This window comes from Geotrypetes seraphini, chromosome 2 (genome assembly GCF_902459505.1).
Source record: "Geotrypetes seraphini chromosome 2, aGeoSer1.1, whole genome shotgun sequence".
NCBI lineage: Eukaryota > Metazoa > Chordata > Amphibia > Gymnophiona > Dermophiidae > Geotrypetes > Geotrypetes seraphini.
The window spans coordinates 291,122,042-291,141,583 of NC_047085.1; the positions used below are offsets into that span (position 1 = coordinate 291,122,042).

General features: G+C 42.8%; 1 protein-coding gene across 3 annotated transcripts in view; it reads left to right on the forward strand.

Moving 5' to 3' along the window:
* MARCHF6 (membrane associated ring-CH-type finger 6) overlaps nucleotides 1-19,542 on the forward strand; it is a 590,605-nt gene that overhangs the window by 514,165 nt on the left and 56,898 nt on the right. The gene's annotated exons all lie outside the window — the stretch shown is intronic.

Genomic DNA, 19,542 nt, shown 5'->3' on the forward strand with positions numbered 1-19,542 from the left:
CAATGCTTTTTAAATTCTGCATGTTAGACGACAATGTGAAAAATATACAATGGTGTGAAGATTTTTATAAAGCACCATATCTAAGTTTAGTAGCTTGACATTCATACTGCTACATTCACAGAAGTAACAAGAGTTAGAAAACCACTGGTACTAGGTTGGTCAGGTGCCTGAGAGTCTGTGCCAGCTGCAGGCATCAAGGAAGAACAATGACTGTTGAGCTGGAAAGAACAGCAAGGGCCTGGACCATGTACTCTCTATAGAATTCCATGAATGGACTGAGAGAAAGGGGCTGTGGCTAGAGGCAAGTATCATCAGGCTTGCTTTTTGGGAGGATAGCCTAGAATGTAGTTCTGCCACTTCTTTTAAGACTCTAGAACTGCGATACTTTAACTAATGGAAGGCAAGATGGCGGAAGGATTGTTAGGCTGAGAGCTTCGTTGCAGAGAGCTCTACCATTATTATTCCTTTTTTTCTTCAAGAAACTTACTTTTCAGTATGCCGAAGCGGAGGGGCCGAAGCGCAGTTGGAGCCTCACGGCATTCGGGTCTAGCCGGCTTCGGCTCAATGGATGAACTTCGCCGACGAATGCAGGGAGTTGCGGGGGCGTCGGCATGCCCGCAGGAGACGCACCGTGGCGAGACGGAAGCGTTCTCCATGGGCCCAGACACCACCTTGAGCCCCGACGCCAGAGTGCCTCCTCCTCCTCCTCAGACCGCCAGCTCCCCGCGGGTGGAGGAGCCATCGGAAGGCATTGAGGAACTCTCCCCGGAGGTCGTTGGGAGCAAAGAGGGGAGCATGGTTGTGGATTCCCTGTTATTTCAGGGGATTCCAGTGGAAACTGAGGACTTATCATCTCAGCGGATTGTCCGTGAGCAGAGGAGCTACACCCAGGAGGGTATACTGGTTGGTGAGAGTTTTTCTTCACAAGAACCTTTTTCTATACTAAAGAAACCCCAAGAGGTAACACTTGATGCAATTTGGGATCTTGTAGCGGATCTAGCTAAATCAGTTAAGCCCCAACTGTCGCAGTTGGAGCATAAGATTTCTTCCCAAGAAAATGAAATTAAGAATATCAAAATTGACTTGCAAGATTTAAAAACTTCAACAATGAATTCTTCCCAAGAAATTAAAGTCTCTAAACAAATAACTGAAACACTGATGAGAGATAATACTAATTTAAGGAGAAAATTGGAGTCTCTAGAAAACTTTTCTCGCAATAATAATCTCAGATTAATTAATTTTCCTAGGGTTGCGGAGGTAACTCCTAGAGACATGTTAAAATGTTACCTAAAGGAAGTCCTTGAAATTACCGAGGAATTAATACCGCCATTCACTCGAGTGAATTATCTACCTATTAAAATGGAAGAAAAATTAATGGAAGAAGGCCAACAGCCGCTTAATATTTCCACGGTTTTGGAACTTTCGGATCAGGAGGTAGCAATGCCCGCAACACTTTTGCTTACAGTTGCTCTATCACCTGATAAAAATTGGTTATTAAAACTTTTCTTTAAAAATAAACAGAAAGCTTTTCTTGGGTATAAGATACAAATGTTTCCAGATCTGTCACGAGATACACAGAAACGTCGACGTGAATTTCTGTTGTTAAAGCCAGGAGTTATTGCTCTTGGGGCGACCTTTTTTCTTCGTCACCCATGTAAATGTGTGATAATTTATCAAACGCAAAAATATGTATTCTTTGATCCTAGCCAACTTACAACCTTCTTGTCAATGGCTTCTCTGAAAAAAGGAGAGGGAATTCGAGTACTCATTGATTGTTGATTACCTTCGCAGCCTATACAACCTTTAGTCTTCATTTTATTTTGTAATATTATATTATATTATATTTACTCGCTGATGCTACATCCTGCTTTCCTTATTTAGAGGACTTGAGTTAAAGTTAAGCTTTATATACATTTCTTATTAAGATAGCAGATAATCTGTTTAGTATTGTATTTTGTATTATATTTATTTTTGGCTTGACTTTACCTTTCTGTACAAGTGGATACTTGATATGTCATTGAAAAATGAAATAAAAATAATTGAACATAAGACTCTAGAACTGCATGAGTATTCTGCTTCAGGCCCTCCCTCCCATACAGCCTGAGGGAGAGGGGTTTTTTATTCTGGAGCAGAACATAAATCTTTTTGTTCTCAAATCTGTCTTGGGGACCACCAGCCAGCAGAGCTTTCAGGATATCCCTAACAAGTATGAATGAGATAGATTTGTATATAATAGAGTTGACAAATATGCATATTTGTCTCATGCATATTCATTAAAGATATCCTGAAAACCTAATTGGCTGATGGTCCCCTGTTACTTCCACCCTTGGGCTTTCCCTTCCTTCAGTTGCATAATTCCACTTCCTTTTTTGCCTAGAAATTAAACATGAGTAGCAGTAGTCAGGGCTGGTAACAAGCATGTACTGGGCTGCACAAGGATGTAAGCAGGAAAAGTTAGAAGGGAAAGGAAAACAAAAATAAGCATTAGACTAAAAGAGGAATAGGGATGGGGGAAAGGTTATAAAAATGTTTCTCCCTGTCCCCTGAGAAATGTGGCTGGTGCATAAGAAGCTTTCCATCCTTACAAATTTTAAAAACTGAAGGCAGACAAGACAGCAGGACAAGACAAAATACATCCCAAGATATTGGGGCAATGTAGATGGTTCTGGCAGCTGTATGGTATTTCTAATTAATTGTGTGAAGGCAGAAGTGGTTCCACAGCATGGGAGACCAAAAGTTGTAATCCTTCTTCACAAAAGTGAGTGTAGGGAGAAGGCTACTGCTTGCAGGTCGTAGAATCCTAGGCGCCTTTCATTGCCAAGACCATTTATACCCCACAGACCTGCAAGTAGCAGCCGCCTCCCTGCACTCATTTTTGTGAAGAATTACGTCTTTTGGTCTCCATGCTGTGGAACCACTTCTATCTTCAACATCATATGATCTCTTGCAGACTGATGCTTACGTGTAGCTAGAGTTGCAGTCTCCATTTTGAGCTGTTATTGGTGATATGAATTCTTCAAAGTAGGTTTAGGTAACCAAAACACTTGGCTGGTAAGCGTCAGGAGTGTTACACAACCAGCGCTGGGAGTCTAAATAAACAAACAAAGTAACATAGTAAATAACGACAAATAAAGACCTGAACGGTCCATCCAGTCTGCCCATTAGTTATACACATTAAAAATACATGCTTTTGAAAGTGTTGAGAAGATGAGTGTGGCATACCCCTTTACATTAGCCCCCCAAATTAATTGTTGGGCATAATATGTGTTTTAACAGAATTGAGGGAAGAGAGTCACATGATTAAAGGTTTGGACTTTAAGATCATGACCTGGAATAACTGTGTTATAGGAGGCTCTATGATCCAAATTTATAGCAGATTAGATGCCTCTTTCCCCATTTCTTATACATTCAATAACAAACAGATCACATCAGATGTTTTGCGTAAATGTTATTCTAGTGCAATAGGTGAGACATTCTAGACAGTAGGGTTATTTCCTTATAGCCACGTGCTGCTGCAGAAGGAATCCACTCCGGCTTTTACACTCTGCCTCTGTTGTACTTCACAGGGCTGTCTAACTCCACCTTTAGTTCTTTCCTTCTGCAGGAGTGTTTGTTCTGCTCTCCCATTTTATTATTTTTAATTAGACGTAATTTTGTCCCATTTTCAGGTAATTTAGTGCTTGGATCAAATTTGAAGCTCTGCCTGCTTGAGAATTCACAGACTTCGGTCTATAGCTGATAGGCTGATCCCACTGGGTACCTGTTAGCCAGCCTGCATATTTTTTCTGGAGCTCAGGGCTGTCCCTGATGTGATCTCACCTACTGTTAAGCAGTGGTTGAGCATAGGCTGTTAGGCGCCCTTAGGAGGCTCGGCGGTGTCTCGCAGGGTGCCAGCTACATTGCTGCGTCTCTGCCTGTACCGGCGCACATCCGTTGGTCCACAGGGTGGAGATATAGTCAGACAGGAGTCTGACTGGCAGCCCAAAGATCAGCTTTACAGAATCATTCCCAGCATTGTAGCAGTGAATTTTTTTTGGAAGCAGGGCACAGATCCTGTCAGGTCACAGTGAGTGCACAGGCTGACAGCCTGTGAGAGGAATCGAGGGAGGTTTGAAAAGTGGGGTTTTGAGTGTTTCTGAATGTTCCCCCTCCTGAAAAATCCTAAAATCACCCTTTTTAGATTTTCTGAAGTGTGAAAATATTACGACATTGGCGTGAATTTTTTTACAGCAGCCATCTTGGATTTTTAGCAATCTTTTTTTTTTTTCTAAAGCTCCCTGCTTCTTCAAAACTGCAAATTTTGTCTAGAAACCTGCTCAGATGGTGTCCTTGGGCTCTCATGTGGATTCTTGCCAGGATTATGCATATTTGACATTTTTAGAGCGTTTTTGCGCCACTTGGTACAGCTGGGGGGGAGGGGCACAGTGTCAAGCTTAGCCTCTCACCTGCTGAAGCAGGTGACCAAATGCTCAGCTAGCTTGACAGGGCAGCCTTCGTGACTTTCAGGGGTCGGCACAGCTGGTAATTCCATCCGCCATGCTGCGGACCCTTCGCAGCCTAGGAAATACTGTGCTTGTGCTACCTGTCCCTGATCTGGGGGATCCTGATGCAGATGACTTGTTTGCTGACCCCTTACTTGCAGATGCAGCGGTGGGAGATCATGGAGTGTGTGCTGGATCTGTGGATCTCTCTGAGGATTTTGGACCTTGGAAATGCTCTCTTGATCCTGTGCTTATTTGAGTCTCCAGCTTTGCCGGACCTTATTTCTGATTGTTTGCAGGAGTTCATTTTGGTCACTCAGCAGGTCCATCCACTTCTTCCTGTCTTTGTGGTGTGTGCTTGCAGTCTGCTACCTTCCCCTGGTACCCTGATATATGCGTTCTGGTCTCGGAGCAGTTTGACTCTCCGGAGGGTTCTCTGAAAATTGCTAGAGCTATGTCACATTGGTATCCTCTGGCACAGTAGTGTCAGCAACTTTTGGATCAGTCCAGAGTGCATTTATTTTGTGGCACAGATGTCTACATGTACCTCTTTCTCCAGTGTGGGTAGTGTAGTATTAGAAGATATGCAGGACCGCCATGTAGATGTGGTCCTCAGGAAACTCAGAGGGTACATGATAGAAACTTAAAAGATCATGAAAGGCATAGAGAAGGTAGAGAGGGACAGATTCTTCAGACTGGCGGGGCAACTAAAACAAGAGGGCACTCAAAAAAAATTGAAAGGAGACAAATTCAGAACAAATGCTAGGAAATTCTTCTTAACTCAGAAGGTGTTGGACACCTGGAATGTGCTTCCAGAGAAGGTGGTAGAGCAGAGTACGATTTTGGGTTTCAAAATGGGATTGAAGGGTACAATTAGAGGGATACTATACAGAGCAAAATGTTTTTAAGTAAAAGATCACTTACAGGTCATTGACCTGGAGGGCCGCTACGGGAGCGGACTGCTGGGCATGATGGACCTGTGGTCTGACTCAGCAGAGGCGATGCTTATGTTCTTATATTCTTAACTCTTTGACACAGCTGCTTTAGGCGACTTGTTTTGGCATGTGTCTGTCTCTCAGTTGCACACATTGGAGAGTGAGATGGTGGTTCCCCCTTCTTCAACTTTTTTGTGGTGGAAACAGATTATATGGTGGATGCATTGTATGACCTTATCCTAGTTTGGCAAAGGTGTCAGGTGTTTTCCTCTGCCCACAAAATGCTTTGGTTCAGACAGTGGACTGGCAATTCCACTTACAAGGCATCTTTGGCTAAACTGCATTTTCAGGGACAGTTATTGTTTGGCAAAGGTCTTGTTGACCTCATGGATTCTGAGATGGACCATTGCCCTAAGACTGCCTAATAGTAGACCCAGACCCTCCTGAGATTCTGGTCATTCTAATTTTGTGGCTCACAGTGATTCTGAACATATGCAAGTGTCACCGTGCAAAGATTTTCACAGGGCTACCAATGACGATATAATGGCTACAGGCATTCCTAGCTTTTCACCTCCAGTTCTGCGGGGTGCACATTGGCGACAGGCCGAGCGATGCTCCTCTTCAGGTAGGTCTTGAACATTATTCAGTTGGAATTTGCTCCACCTCTGACAGATTGGTTCTTGGACTCTCCTTCAGGTCATCTGGACAAAGCACTCAGGGTTTAGGCTACTGTTCAGCGCTTGCTGGATATTCAAGCTATAGAGCAAGTACCGCCCGACCTCTTGGGCTCAGGAAGATACGCCATTTACTTTATTGTGCCAAGGAAACGCTCAGAAGATTGGAGACCTATTCTGGATCTTTAACATGTGAATGCGGCTCTCAAGATTCCCCGCTTCCAAATGGAAACCTTGTGTTCGGTCATTGCGACAGTGGCCCCAGGAGTTTCTTGTCTCTTTGGATCTCACAGAGGCATACTTGCACATTCCCATTTTTTACGGCCCACCGCATATTTTTGCATTTTCATGTTATAGAACAGCATTACCAGTTCTCGGCCCTGCCCTTTGGGCTGGCGACAGCCCAAGGTCATAGTGATAGTGGTGGCTTACCTGTGACAAATGGGTCTCCAGGTTCATCCCTGCTTAGACAAACTGGCTGATCAGAGCTCACTTGCTGATCGAGGGATGGCACACGGTGGATTGGGTGCTCCAGATGCTGAAGGACCTGGGCTGGATTGTCAACTTCAAGAAGAGCCATCTGATGCCCACTTGGTCATTGGAATACCTGGGAGTGTTTTTTAACACAGCAGTGGGCCACGTCTATTTACCAGAAGCCCGTAGGCAGAAGTTGTGTGCCCAGATTTCGTCCCTTCTAGGGTGGCCGGCTCCTTTGGGATGGGATCAAGTTCTGGGATCCAAGGTTGCCACACTGGATGTTGTTTCTTGGGTGAGGGCTGGGCTCTGCACAGGGATGCCTTGCAGGCCTGTCCGTCTTGAACTTTGGAAGCCCAGGTAAGCATGGTCTGATGGCTTCAACCATTGCTTCATAGGGGCGTACTGCTACACATTGCCTCCTGGATCGTGGTGATGACAGATGCTAGCCTTCGTTGCTGGGGAGCCCATTGCAGTTGTTCTCCTATTCAGGGGAGTCAAACGCACTCGGCGAAAATGGAAAATCAACCGGTTGGAGCTTAGAAACATAGAAACTTAGAACCATTTGGCTAGCTCTGATGAGCTTGCAGAAGACTCTGAGAAGCCAAGCAGTCAGGGTCTTCCCTGACAATGTGACGGCATTAGCCTACATCAATCACCAGGGAAGGGATCAAGAGCACTTCTCTGGCTCATGAAACCTGCCTTCTTTTCCTTAGGCAGAATGTCGTCTCCTAGTGCTGATGGCAGTGCATTTGGAAGGAGTAGACAATGTTCAAGCGTACTTCTTCAGCAGAGAGATTCTATATCTGGGCAAGATACTATGAACTGATATGTGGAGAGTGATGAGGAAAAAGCAAATGTGCTAAACAACATTCTGTGTTCATGGAAGAAAATCCTGGAGAAGGACTGAGATTGTCTGGCAAAGTTAACACACAAGAATGGAGTAGATACAGATCGCGATCCAAAATGGCCGCGGACAACAGTCAGTGAGAGAGACGCTCTCAGAGAACTGTGTTTGCATACCGGAGCGCAGCAATGCCGAAAAGGAGAGGGAAAAGCGCTGCTGGAGCCTCGCAGCGCTTGGAGACTCCCTCACAGGCAACGATTTATGATTTTCTGAGACGCCTTCAACAGGAACCTTTTGCGACTGGGAGTCGGCCGCTGGAGCCGCGGGCATTGAGTGAAGCTGCCGTGTGTCTCCCTGGGCTGGAATCCACGCTGAGCCCGGACGCTAGGACCCCGCCACCACAACCGCAGAGTGCCAGCTCTCCACGGGAGGACAGTCTGCCTGAGGTGGTGGACTCTATATCCCGGGTGGCTATCTTGAGTTTGGCACTGGATGAGAGCGTGTCTGCGGGGGATCCATCGGTGGAGCAAGAGGAACAAGGCGTTCAGGAGGGAATCGGGACAGCTGGACAAGATTCAAAGGCTGCAAGTATTTTTACAATTACTAAACCCATTAATGTTACCCTGGACTCGCTATGGGATTTAGTTGTGACTCTGGGTCAAACTTTGTCACCCCAAATCAAAGTTCTAGAATAGAAATTCCAGGAACAAAATGAGGATATAAAAACTTTGAAACAGGATAATATTGCAATTAATACAAAAATTGAAAATGATTTCTTGGAAGTTAATAAGATTCAGTCCACTATAATCAGAGACAATCTGAATCTGAGAAGGAAGATGGAAATTTTGGAGAATAATAGCAGAGCTAATAATCTTAGAATTTTAAATTTTCCCAAAGTATCCTCAATCTCAGCTAAAGAAATGTTAAAAAAACATTTTCAGGATATACTTGATGTCTCAGAAGAAATTTTTCCTCCATTTTCAAAAATCTATTATCTTCCAATGGAAAATCAGGAAAGGCAGCAATCCAGGCAACAACAAGATCAGGATCAGGAGCAACAGATGGACTTAACAACTATGCTGGATACTTCATTGAAAGAATTAGTAAGACCAGCTACATTGTTGGCCAATGTAGTATTGCTGCCAGATAAAAACTGGATACTAAAACTATTCTTCAAGAACAGACACAAGGAATTTCTAGGTCAAAAAATTCAAATATTTCCGGATGTGACAAAAGAAACTCAGAAGCGAAGAAAACAATTTCTGTTGTTAAAACCAGGAGTAATTGCAATGGGTGCAACTTTTCTTTTACGATATCCATGTAAATGTTTAGTAAAATATAAATCTTCTAACTACATATTCTTTGAACCCTCTCAGCTGTCAGGATTTCTAACCATGAAACGTCTTGAGGGGGGAAATGCGATAAGAACTGCAATTGAATAAGAGAAAATAATTTTTTCCTGTACTCACTGAAAGTTGTCTGCTTTTCTTCAACAGGAAATGTTATTTCCTTTCTTTTTATATTGATTCACTCATTTGAATTTTGGATTGCTCTATTATGGGACTTTAAAGATTGATTAAGTTGATAATTTTACTTTAAAATTTTGTTGTTGTGATATTGGAATCCATATCTTATTCATTTTCTGTACAAGAAGTTTATTTTCTTGTTTAAATTGTTAAAATAATAAACAAATAAATTAAAAAAAAAGAATGGAGTAGATACTGCGCCATTCATAGAAGAAAGTCTTTATGAACAACTTGAAAATTAAAGGTGAACAAAGCAATGGGACTGGACGGGATTCATCTTATGATATTGCAGGAGATCAGAGAGCTTCTGGTGGGTCCTACTAAGTATTTGTTCAACAACTCTTGGCGACAGAAGTGGTTCCTGGGGATTGGAGAAGAGCAGATGTGGTCCCTGTTCACAAAACTGGTCACGGAGATGAAGCAGGAAACTACAGGCCAGTAAGCCTCACTTCGGTTATTGGAAAAATAATGGAAGCTTTGCTGAAAGAAATGATAATGAAATTTATAGAATCTAATGGGTTATAGTTTCTAAGGTAACATAGTTTTACTATAGGTAAATCATGCCAAACAAATCTGATTGAATTTTTGGATTGGGTGACCAGAGATTTGGATCAAGGACATACTCTAGATGTAATTTACTTAGATTTCAGCAAAGCCTTTGACAGTTCCTCATGGGAGGCTCTTGAGCAAGCTCGACGGGCTAAAGTAAGGACCCAAAGTGGTGAACTGGATTAGAAACTAGTTGATGGACAGATGCCAGAGGGTAGTGGTTAATCAAATTCACTCAAGGAAAGAAAGGTGAGTAGTGGAGTCCCTCAAGGATTGGTGCTGGGGCTGATCCTGTTTAGTATGTTTGTGAGTGACATTGCTGAAGTGTTAGAAGGAAAGGTTTGCCTTTTTGCAGATGATACCAAGATTTGTAACAGAGTAGACACCAAGGAACGAGTGGAAAACATGAAAAAGGATCTGCAAAAGTTAGAGGAATGGTCTAATATCTGGCAACTAAAATTCAATGCAAAGAAGTGCAGAGTGATGTATTTGGGGATTAGAAATCAGAAGGAGTCATGTGCTGGGAGGTGTGAGGCTGATATACACAGATGGGGAGAGGGACCTTGGGATGATCTAAAGGCAAATAAATTATGTCACAAGGTGGTGGCTGTTGCCAGAAGGATGCTAGGCTGTATAGAGAGAGGTGTAACCAGTAGAAGAAAGAAGGTGTTGGTGAGGCCCCACTTGGAGTATTCTGTTCAATTTTAGAGACAATATCTAGCAATGGGCATAAGAAGACTTGCAGTGGTCCAGAGAAAGGCAACAAAAATGATAGGAGGTTTGCACCAAAAGACATAGGAGAGACTGGAAGCCCTGAATATGTATAACTTAGAGGAAAGGAAGCACAGGAGAGATATGATTCAGACATTCAAATACTTGAAAAGTATTAACATAGAAAACAATCTTTTCCAGAGAAAAGAAAATAGTAAAACCAGAGGACATAATTTGAGGTCAAGAGGTGGTAGACTCATGAGTAATGTTAGGAAATTCTTATTTACAGAGAGGGTGGTTGATGCCTGGAATGCACTCCTGAGGGAGGAGATGGAGAGGAAAATGGTGACGAGTTAAAAAAAGCCTGGGATGAACATAGATGATCTCTAATCAGAAAATAATGGGTATATATTGAAGAATTAAGGCCAGTACTAGGCAGACTTGCACGGTCTGCAGATGAAGTTCAACGTTGAGAAATGTAAGGTATTACATGTGGGGAGCAGAAACTCGAGGTACAACTATACAATGGGAGGGATATTATTGAATAAGAGTACCCAGGAAAGGGACTTGGGGGTATTGGTGGACATGACAATGAAGCCGACGGCACAGTGTGCAGCGACCGCTAAGAGAGCGAATAGAATGCTTGGTATAATCAAAAAGGGTATTACAGCCAGAACGAAAGAGGTTATCCTGCCGTTGTATCGGGCAATGGTGCGCCCGCATTTGGAGTACTGCGTCCAATATTGGTCGCCGTACCTTAAGAAGGATATGGCGTTAGTCGAGAGGGTTCAGAGGAGAGCGACGTGTCTGATAAAAGGGATGGAAAACCTGTCATATGCTGAGAGATTGGAGAAGCTGGGTCTCTTTTCCCTGGAGAAGAGGAGACTTAGAGGGGATATGATAGAGACTTATAAGATCATGAAGGGCATAGAGAGAGTAGAGAGGGACAGATTCTTCAAACTTTCGAATAATAAAAGAACAAGAGGGCACTCGGAAAAGTTGATAGGAGACAGATTCAAAACAAATACTAGGAAGTTCTTTTTTACCCAACGTGTGGTGGACACCTGGAATGCGCTTCCAGAGGACGTGATTGGGCAGAGTACAGTACTGGGGTTCAAGAAAGGATTAGACAAATTCCTACTGGAAAAGAGGATAGAGGGGTATAGATAGATTACTGCACAGGTCCTGGACCTGCTGGGCCACCGCGTGAGCGGACTGCTGGGCACGATGGACCTAGGGTCTGACCCAGCAGAGGCATTTCTTATGTTCTTATGTCTGTGTCCCGTATATGGCCATTCAGTTAAGGATGGGCTGGGGAGGGCTTCGACAGCTGGGATGGTTTAGTTGAACTGGAGTAAGCTTTGATGGAGACTCCAGTAGATGAAACCTAAGCATATTACCTGGCAGAGCTCTAGGTTTCTGGCCCAGGAATATCTAAGAAAAATGACAATTTAAATTAAATCATTAATTTATAGAGCGTGTACGGTTAGGCAGGCTGGTTTGACCATTTGGGTTTTTATTTTCTGTCATTTACTATCTTACCCGACATCTCTTCAGCAATATTGCTTACAAAAATGTTATAAATAACAGGCCCAAGAATGAAACCTTAAGGCACACCATTGGTAACATGCTTTTCCTCAGAGGGATCTCCATCTACCACTACCTCTGTCACCTTCCACTCAACCAGTTCCTGACCCAATCCATTACCTTGGGGCAAATACCAAGGGCACTCAACTTATTTATTAGACATCTGTGTGGATCTCTGTCAAAGGCTTTGCTAAAATCTAAATATACTGTATATAGTACATACCCTCTATCCAATTCTCTGGTCACCCAGTAGACCTATCTCTAGTGAATCCATGTTGCCTCAGCTACTCTGTTATTCTCTCTCTTTCTCACTCAGCACACACCCCCCCCCCCCCCACACACACACACACACCTGCCCTCAGCCTCTCTGCCCTTCTCTCTCCCTCCCTCAAACCACCACCCAGGTCCAGCAGCCACAGAAAGAGGGAAGGAAATGCAAGAGAGTAACAGACAGCAAGCCTAAAGAATAAGATGGGTGAATTAGAAGCTATGGCAAGAAAAGATAAACTTGAAATCATCGGCATCACAGAAACATGGTGGAACGAGGAAAACGTCTGGGACACTGTGCTACCGGGATACAAGCTATACCGCAGAGAAGGAGTGGCTCAAAAAGGTGATGACATTGCCCTATACGTCAATAGGGAATTGAGTCTACCGGAGAGAACACGAAGAATAAGTTAGAGTCTCTATGGGTCAAAATTCCAGGAATAAATGGAACGGAAACGAAGATCGGCATCTACTATCAATTCCCAGGGCAGTCCGAAGAAATTGATGGAGAAATGACGGACGAGATTAAACGCAACTGCAAGGGAGACAATGAAGTTATCATGGGTGACTTCAATTATCCAGGGATAGACTGAAACCTAGGCATCTCCGGCTGCGGTAGGGAGACCAAGTTCCTGGATGTTGTAGGCAATTGCTTCCTGGAACAACTTGTCAAGGAAAATATGAGCGGAAATGCAATTCTGGACTTAATTCTGAATGGACTGCGAGGACTGGTACAAGGTGTAGAAGTAGAGGGGATGCTGGGAAGCAGCGATCACAATATGATCCACTTCCTGGATGTTGTAGGCGATTGCTTCCTGGAACAACTTGTCAAGTAGAATACGAGAGGAAACACAATTCTTGACTTAATCCTAAACGGACTAAGGAGGCGAAATAGCCAAGGAAGAAGGGGAACGTCGACAGAGAGCGAGAGTCGATGGTTCGGGAACCGGTATACCCAGAGGATACCGTGCAGGAAGATAAAGGAGAAGACTCACTGGAGGACACCATGCAGCAAGATATAGGGAAAGACTCACCGGATCACAGGCACGTAAGACCGAAAGGGACACAAGAGGGAAGGAAATGCAAGAAAGGAACAGGCCATAAACTCAAGTGTATGTACACGAACGTAAGGAGCCTAAGGAATAAGATGGGTGAATTAGAAGCTATGGCACAAGAAGATAACGTTGGCATCATCAGAATCACGGAAACATGGTGGACTGAGGAAAACGTCTGGGACACTGTGCTACCGGGATAGAAGCTATACTGCAGAGACAGAGTGGCTCAAAAAGATGGGGGCATTGCCATATACATCTAATAGGGAATTGAATCTACTGGAGAGAACATGCCAGAAATGACGAACAAGTTAGAGCCTCTATAGGTCAAAATTCCGGGAACAAATGGATTGGAAATGAAGATCAGCATCTATTACCGACCTCCAGGGCAGTCTGAAGAAATTGATGTAGAAATGACGGACAAGATTAAACGCAAATGCAAGGGAGGCAATGCAGTTATGAGTGACTTCAACTATCCGGGGATAGACTGGAACCTAGGCAACACCGGCTGCGCTAGGGAGACCATGTTCCTGGATGCTGCAGGCGATTGTTTCCTGGAACAACTTGTCAAGGAAAATACGAGCGGAAATGCAATTCTGGACTTAATTCTGAATTGACTGCGAGGACTGACACAAGGTGTAGAAGTAGAGGGGACGCTGGGAAACAGTGATCACAATATGATCCACTTCAACCTGGACGCAGGGGAGAAACACCAGTCCAGAGCAATGGCTATAGGGGAGAAGATATCAAAGAAAGTTAATTTCCAAAATGCTTAGTGAACAAAATAGTTTTCAAAGACTTGCAAAAAAATAAAAGGGAGCCGGAGCTTCTTAAAAGTAGTGGAAGATTATTCAAGAGTTGAGAAAACTTAAAGATCAGAGATTGGCCAAAGATCTTAGATCCTTTGATACCTTTTCTGCAAGGAAAAGATAGTTTAAGTTGTTGGTCACCCCTTACAAAAGAGAATCTATAAAGATTCCAGGATAAAGGAGCTAAGGGAGTGAAAATACCATAAAGAATTTTAAAAATGACGCAAGCACATTTAAACTGAACTCTAAAATACACAGGGAGCCAGTGAAGACTATGAAGCAACGGTGTCACGTGATCGAATTTACGTTTCCCGAAAAACCATTTAGCAGCAGTATTCTGGACCAATTGTAGTCTAAGAAGACTGATTTTTGTAATACTAAGGTAGATAACATTACAATAATCAAGGTGAGATAAGATAATTTACTGAACTAGAATGGAGAAGTGGTGTTGATGAAAGAGATGTCTGACCTTCCTCAGCATACGCAAATTGAAAAAGCATTTCTTAATCACAGAGTTAATTTGTTCCTTGAAAGAAAGCGAGGAGTCAAAACAGACTCCCAGAATCTTGGCAGAAAACTCAATTTGTAAGGAGGATCCAGAAGCCAGTATTACAGAACTAGAAAGACAATCCAATTTTGGGCCTAGCCATAAAGATTTACTTTAGACACTTAAATCGGTGATATCTGGATCTATCTCTATCAATAGGAAAATGTCATCTGCATAAGTGAGTAGGCTTTCGCAAGTACCCTGAGTAACTCCACAAGAGGACTGTCTCCACAAGGAGACAGATGTATTACCTTCAAAATTCACTGAATAAGAGCGATACAGAAGAAATTTGGAAAACCAATCCAAAACTGCTTGGTGGAGGCCTATATCTGAGAGTAGCTGAAGAAGAATATCGTGATGAACCATATCAAATGCTGCAGATAAATCAAACTGAAGTAAAATGGAGTATTTGTTTTGGAAGTAAATTGGTTGAATTTTAGAGAGAAGAGAGATCAATAGGGTTTCTGTATTGAAATTAGAACGGAATCCATGTTGAAATAACTGAAGTAGGGAGAATTTTTCTAGGTAATCAGTAAGTTGGCTAGCTACAATTGATTCTAACATTTTTGTCAGTAGGGGTTTGTTAGCAATTGGACGATAATGAGAAGGAACAGTAGGATCTAAATCTTCCTTTTTTAAAAGAGGAGAAAGTGTTAAATGTCCCATAGAGTGTGAAAAATGACCTTTTTCCAGAGAAAAATTAAGTAGAGCAGTCAGCCATGTAATAGCTTCGGAGGGTATATTGATAAATAGATAAGATGGGAAAGGATCCAGCAAGTATTTACATTTACTTATCTTTTCACATAATCTAAGAACTTGACATTCAGAAACTGAGGAAAATAAATGCCAGAAATGATCGGTTAGAATTTCCTATGTAGAATTTTTGAAATGTATGGAAGAATATTCAATTTTAGTTGTAGGGAAAGATTGTCTAATAAGAGAGATTTTGTCTTGAAAAAAAACAGGCTAAAGTTTCCGCAGAGGAAGATGAAAGATGATCAGTTTTAGATACGGTATTAGTCAAGGAGCGCCAAAGCTTGAAAAGAGTGCTACTTTGATTAGTAGACTTGACTATTTTACAGCCGTAATAAGATTCTCTTGCTTTCCTGAGTTCAAGATTATAGGATCTAAGTGCACATCACCAGATTGACTTATCTAAATCAGAACGAGATCTTTTCTATTTCTTTTCTAACTTTCTACAGTTTTGTTTCAAGATTCTATGAGAGAGTAAAAACCATAGTGCATTCTAAGTTTCAGTGATCGATTTAGTAATAACTGGGGCTAGATAGTGATAAGTGGATTCTGTAAGAGAATTCCATTTAAACCAGATTACATCAATAAAATCTTCCCTAGGGGAACGAGAGAGAGTGGTTAGAACTGGAGACCAGAAAATTTCTGGACAAATTTTCTTTCGAAAAGTAACAGTTTACTTCGTTAATGATTGGGTCAAAATAACTAATCTGTTTGAAAGAATAATTTAAGTGGATGGTAAGAATACATTTTCCAAAGTCCACTCTGAATTGAAACGGATCGTGTATCTTTGACAGGCTCAAGTTAACACACTTTCTTCAACCCAACACACTATGGTCAGACAAATTAATCAAAACTATATTAGGTATGAGTCATACCTCTGCCGATTCAAGATCCTGTGCTAAGTGGCTGCCGCAGATCGAGTTTCTTCGGCCGCTGAGCAGTACGAGCAGGAGCACGATTTGGGCGCTGCCGCTCAGCACTGAGTGGCTTCCTTACTGGCTCCCGAGGCAGTAAGGAAGCCACTCAGTGCCAAGCAGCAGCGCCAAATTGCACTCCTGCTCAGGGGCCAAAGAAACTGGATCTGCGGCAGCCAGTTAGCACAGAAGCTTGAATCGGCAGAGGGAGGTATGAGGATAGGGCAGGGAGCGGGACAGGGGACAGAGCCTTGCGGTGAACTGCAATAATTCTGGGAGGGGGTATTGGCTCAAATATAAACCAGAGCCCCCATTTTTGGGCCAATGTTTTGGCCCTAAAATCCCGGTTTATATTCGAGTATATATGGTAATCAGTCATAAAAACTTGCCTATGAAAAATCAGCAGGAATAGTCTCGTCAGTCAAAGTTCCAAACAGCAGATCTTCCAGATGTCTTGATCAAACCTCATACACATACATTATATCAGCGGTTCTCAACACATATTTCCGATTCTCAACACATATTTCCGATGGTCTTAGGCAGTGTTCTTCAACTGCCGGTCCGTAGAAATTTTCTGCCGGTCCACAGGGCCGGCACGTCCATTGGGCCCAAGACAGCGTTCTTCAGCTGCCAGTCCACGGTGTGATCAACATGGCATCTTCGGGACAGCTCCCTGAGTGCTGCAGTGCACAAAGCCATGGGGAAAAGGCTCCTACGCGTGGCCTGCGCCTGAAAAGAGGGAAAGCTTCCAGATGTGCGGGACTCGCTGCCCACAGCTTTGTGCAATGCAGCACTCAGGAATCCTGCCCAAAGATGCTGCGTTGATTGCACATTGGACCAGCCCAAAGATAACACCGGGGGGCAGGCCAGAAGGCAAGGCACATAGAGGGAGAAAGACAACAACTGTAGGGGAAATGCTTTTATTTTTTTATTTAGCGATTGATTTGTCTGTTCATGAAGAAATGCATTTGTTTCTTTTCCTCTGGGGTTGTACTGCTTGCAGTCTTGCATCTTAGGGTTTGTTTGTAAATATTAGTACTTTTAGTTTTTGGTCCTGCATTTGCATGGGGTTATCTGTTTTCTGGTAGGATGAATGTTACAAAGCATACAATGGGCTTTGTGTATTTTAAATTTGTGGTTAACCATTATGTGTTGTTAATACAATTATATTGTGTATGTATATATGAAAAATGAATGGAAAAAAATGGTTACGATTAGTACTATTATGGGGGCGGGGTCTGGGGCGGAGATTGAGTGGAGATGGGCATGACTTAGCCCAGTGTTCTTCAACTGCCTGTCTGCAAAATAATTATTTTATTTTCACCGGTCCATAGGTGTCAAAAGATTGAAGAACACTGGTCTTAGGAACCGGGACACCGCTCCTCTATCCGTCTCCAGGCGGGCCCACCCAAATGCAGATGCGCCCACATACATTTATTTGTAATTAGAAATAAATATTTGACAATATATAATTCCATATTGTTTTTGTGATTAATCACTATGCTTTAATTATGTTCAATTTGTAACAATGAAAATATATCCTGCATATCAGATATTTACATTACAATTCATAACAGTAGCAAATTTACAGTTATGAAGTAGCAACGAAAATAATTTTATGGTTGGGGGTCACCACAACATGAGGAACTGTATTAAAGATTGTGGCATTAGGAAGGTTGAGAACCATTGCATTAGATGCATTCCTTCGGCTTGGTGGCATATCACAGAGCAGTTTTCTCTATGCTGAGAGGAAATCTATGTTACCATAGCTTGATTATTTGTGTATCTTGTTAATGCCTTTTTACTTAGTATCTCTGAATGTTGACCTCTATGCTCTGTTGTTGTTTTTTCTCAGTACTATGAAGGTGAGAATATTAATACTCAACATTTGGGTATGGTCACTTGTACAAGTTTTATGAAGAAAGATATGATAAAAAAAATAGAGTTCATAATTTACAATTTCAAAATCATAGCTAGAAGTGCAGTTTGTTCCCTCTAAGTGATGACACATTGATGTTTGAGGAGCTCTTCAGTGGGCCAGTGTGTAATAAGGGTGCACTGAGAATCTATGTTAAATTTTGTTACTTTATTAAATTTGAAAACAATAAAAGAAAAAAGTAATTCACTGAGATGTAGGGCACACAGGGGCTGATGTAGAAAGCCTCACAGTAAAGCCAGCTTATTGTAGGCTTCTACTATGAAATTAGCAACCCAAAATACTATGGCATGCAAATTACTACTGCATTAAAAATGCAGCATTAATCTATAGTTCATTATGAAATATCATTTTTCCTATCAGTGCCTGAGCAGTTCATTGGCTTAGGTACTGACAGTAAAGGTTACGTTTTATTTAATAAACAGTCACCAGAAGTCTGCATCAACCCTGATCTCTCCCCCTCCACTCCCAACTTAATTAAACACTTCCTTGGTGTCTAACACGCTTCTTCATCCCCCTGCCCCCACCCCACTTAGAAAAAATTTCCTGATTTTTATGGCAACCCTTCTCCACTAGAGAGTTGCGTGGGGACAGAAATCCCACCCATCCCCGTGAGGAATCCCACCCGTCCCTGCGAGGAATCCCCTCCGTCCCCACCCGTCCCTATAAACTTCAGAAATAGTTATTTCATTTAATTATGCTACTGAATTAAAGTCTCTGGTAGAGAGGCTCGTCTTCTTTTCCTGCCTACAGCACGAACATGTAGCCAACCGGAAGTCTTCTCCCGACGTCAGACTTGATGTCGGAGGAAAGGCTTTGTGTCAATCACGTGTAGGGCCTATCTGGAAATACTGAGCGGCCATGAGCTTGTGTCCTGAAAACTTTATTTGCACAGCGGATCCGTTTGGTCTCCACAAGCCACAGAACTGAGGATTTCTCCCACCAAGTTTGTTTTTTGTTTTTTTTTTTGCAGTGATTTTTTTGCTCCGATTCACCCGCCATGCCTGTCACTGGCATCTGGCACCGTCTGGCCTCTTCGCTGCTGCCCTTCCTGAAATGTTGGGTGGCATGCCAGTTCCACGGGGAAAGAGGCATCTACATCCAGGACCACGGCTTCTGTCAGCCCATCTCCATCCCCCTGTGTATGGACATCGCATACAACCAGACCATCAAGGCCCTATATATTGAGCATTTTTCCATAACTGGCATCATCAAAATAAAGCAGTAAAAGCCCAAACAAACCAAGTATGGTTGGGTTTCAGGCTAGAAAATTCTCTGGTGCCTTTCCAGTTACTGTTACCTGGTAATTAGCTAGAACTGCTGGGCTACAAGAACAAGGAGGACGCCGGCCTGGAGGTGCACCAGTTCTACCTGCTGGTGAAAGTGCACTGCTCATCAGAGCTCAAGTTTTTCCTCTGCTTCATGTGCGCCCCCGTGTGCATGGTGCTGAAGCAGGCCATCCCGCCGTGCTGGTCCATCT